The sequence below is a fragment of the Hordeum vulgare genome, chromosome 4H, assembly GCF_904849725.1.
Source record: "Hordeum vulgare subsp. vulgare chromosome 4H, MorexV3_pseudomolecules_assembly, whole genome shotgun sequence".
NCBI lineage: Eukaryota > Viridiplantae > Streptophyta > Magnoliopsida > Poales > Poaceae > Hordeum > Hordeum vulgare.
In genome coordinates, this window is record NC_058521.1 from 35794542 (window position 1) to 35798118 (window position 3577).

Consider the following 3577-nt stretch of genomic DNA (forward strand, 5'->3'; position numbering starts at 1 on the left):
AGAAGGAGAAGGAGGAGCTCCTTCTCCTTCTCCTCCTCCTTCTCCTCTTTCTTATCCTCCTCCCTCTCCTTCTTCTTCTTCTCCTCTTCTTCTTCTTCCTTCCTTTCATTTTTCCTCTTTCTTCTCCTCTCGTCCCCTTCTTCGGGCTAAATTGGCTAAGAATGCCTTTTTGGAGCTAATTATGTCATTTAGGAGAGAACTTAGCTAAGTATAGGTCATTTTTTATTAAATAGACCATTTAGGAGCTAACTAAGCTAATTATGTCATTTAGATGTATAATTAGCCAATTTAGGCTTTGTTGGATGAGTCTAAGCTACGTAGAATAAGAGAAAGAGAATAATAAGTAGAAGGAGGAGGAGGAGGAGGAGGAGGAGAAGGAGAAGGAAGAGGAGAAGAAGAAGAAAAGAAGAAGGAGAAGGAGAAGGAGGAAGAAGGAGGAAGAAGAAGGAGAAGGAGGAGCTCCTTCTCCTTCTTCTCCTCCTTCTCATCCTTCTTCTTATCCTCCTCCCTCTCCTTCTTCTTATTCTCCTCTTCTTCTTCTTCCTTCCTTTCATTTTTCCTCTTTCTTCTCCTCTCGTCCCCTTCTTCGTGCTAAATTGGCTAAGAATGCCTTTTTGGATCTAATTATGTCATTTAGGAGAGAACTTAGCTAAGTATAGGTCATTTTTATTAAATAGACCATTTAGGAGCTAACTAAGCTAATAATGTCATTTAGATGTATAATTAGCCAATTTAGGCTTTGTTGGATGAGTCTAAGCTACGTAGAATAAGAGAAAGAGAAGAAGAAGTAAGAGAAGGAGGAGGAGGAGGAGGAGGAGGAGGAGGAGAATGAAGAGGAGAATAAGAAGAAAAGAAGAAGGAGAAGGAGAATGAGGAAGGTGGAAGAATAAGGAGAAGGAGGAGCTCCTTCTCCTCCTTCTCCTCCTTCTTCTTATCCTTCTCCCTCTCCTTCTTCTTCTCCTCCTCTTCTTCTTCTTCTTCCTTCCGTTCATTTTTCCTCTTTCTTCTCCTCTCGTCCCCTTCTTCGGGCTAAATTGGCTAAGAATGCCTTTTTGGAGCTAATTATGTCATTTAGGAGAGAACTTAGCTAAGTATAGGTCATTTTTTATTAAATAGACCATTTAGGAGCTAACTAAGCTAATTATATCATTTAGATGTATAATTAGCCAATTTAGGCTTTGTTGGATAAGTCTAAGCTACGTAGAATAAGAGAAAGAGAAGAAGAAGTAAAAGAAGGATGAAGAGGAGGAGGAGGAGGAGAAGGAGAAGGAAGAGGAGAAGAAGAATAAAAGACTAAGGAGAAGGAGAAGGAGGAACAAGGAGGTCCGTCTCCTTCTTCTCCTCCTTCTCCTCCTTCTTATCCTCCTCCCTCTCCTTCTTCTTCTTCTCCTCTTCTTCTTCTTCCTTCCTTTCATTTTTCCTCTTTCTTCTCCTCTCGTCCCCTTCTTCGTGCTAAATTGGCTAAGAATGCCTTTTTGGAGCTAATTATGTCATTTAGGAGAGAACTTAGCTAAGTATAGGTCATTTTTTATTAAATAGACCATTTAGGAGCTAACTAAGCTAATTATGTCATTTAGATGTATAATTAGCCAATTTAGGCTTTGTTGGACGAGTCTAAGCTACGTAGAATAAGAGAAAGAGAAGAAGAAGTAAAAGAAGGAGGAGAAGGAGGAGGAGGAGAAGGAGAAGGAAGAGGAGAAGAAGAAGAAAAGAAGAAGGAGAAGGAGAAGGAGGAAGTAGGAGGAAGAAGAAGGAGAAGGAGGAGCTCCTTCTCCTTCTTCTCCTCCTTCTCCTCCTTCTTCTTATCCTCCTCCCTCTCCTTCGTCTTCTTCTCCTCTTCTTCTTCTTCCTTCCTTTCATTTTTCCTCTTTCTTCTCCTCTCGTCCCCTTCTTCGGGCTAAATTGGCTAAGAATGCATTTTTGGAGCTAATTATGTCATTTAGGAGAGAACTTAGCTAAGTATAGGTCATTTTTTATTAAATAGACCATTTAGGAGCTAACTAAGCTAATTATGTCATTTAGATGTATAATTAGCCAATTTAGGCTTTGTTGGATGAGTCTAAGCTACGTAGAATAAGAGAAAGAGAAGAAGAAGTAAAAGAAGGAGGAGGAGGAGGAGGAGGAGAAGGAGAAGGAAGAGGAGAAGAAGAAGAAAAGAAGAAGGAGAAGGAGAAGGAGGAAGAAGGAGGAAGAAGAAGGAGAAGGAGGAGCTCCTTCTCCTTCTCCTCCTCCTTCTCCTCTTTCTTATCCTCCTCCCTCTCCTTCTTCTTCTTCTCCTCTTCTTCTTCTTCCTTCCTTTCATTTTTCCTCTTTCTTCTCCTCTCGTCCCCTTCTTCGGGCTAAATTGGCTAAGAATGCCTTTTTGGAGCTAATTATGTCATTTAGGAGAGAACTTAGCTAAGTATAGGTCATTTTTTATTAAATAGACCATTTAGGAGCTAACTAAGCTAATTATGTCATTTAGATGTATAATTAGCCAATTTAGGCTTTGTTGGATGAGTCTAAGCTACGTAGAATAAGAGAAAGAGAATAATAAGTAGAAGGAGGAGGAGGAGGAGGAGGAGGAGAAGGAGAAGGAAGAGGAGAAGAAGAAGAAAAGAAGAAGGAGAAGGAGAAGGAGGAAGAAGGAGGAAGAAGAAGGAGAAGGAGGAGCTCCTTCTCCTTCTTCTCCTCCTTCTCATCCTTCTTCTTATCCTCCTCCCTCTCCTTCTTCTTATTCTCCTCTTCTTCTTCTTCCTTCCTTTCATTTTTCCTCTTTCTTCTCCTCTCGTCCCCTTCTTCGTGCTAAATTGGCTAAGAATGCCTTTTTGGATCTAATTATGTCATTTCAAGGATAATTAGCTAAGTATAGGTCATTTTTTATTAAATAGACCATTTAGGAGCTAACTAAGCTAATTATGTTATTTAGATGGATAATTAGCCAATTTAGGCTTTGTTGGATGAGTCTACGCGACATAGAATAAGAGAAAGAGAAGAAGAAGTAAAAGAAGGAGGAGGAGGAGGAGGAGGAGAAGGAGAAGGAAGAGGAGAATAAGAAGAAAAGAAGAAGGAGAAGGAGAAGGAGGAAGAATAAGGAGAAGGAGGAGCTCCTTCTCCTTCTTCTGCTCCTTCTCCTTCTTCTTGTTATTCTCCTCCCTCTCCTTCTTCTTCTTCTCCTCTTCTTCTTCTACCTTCCTTTCATTTTTGCCCTTTCTTCTCCTCTCATCCCCTTCTTCGGGCTAAATTGGCTAAGAATGCCTTTTTGGAGCTAATTATGTCATTTAGGAGAGAACTTAGCTAAGTATAGGTCATTTTTTATTAAATAGACCATTTAGGAGCTAACTAAGCTAATTATGTCATTTAGATGTATAATTAGCCAATTTAGGCTTTGTTGGATGAGTCTAAGCTACGTAGAATAAGAGAAAGAGAAGAAGAAGTAAGAGAAGGAGGAGGAGGAGGAGGAGGAGGAAGAGGAGAATAAGAAGAAAAGAAGAAGGAGAAGGAGAAGGAGGAAGAAGGTGGAAGAATAAGGAGAAGGAGGAGCTCCTTCTCCTCCTTCTCCTCCTTCTTCTTATCCTCCTCCCTCTCCTTGTTCTTC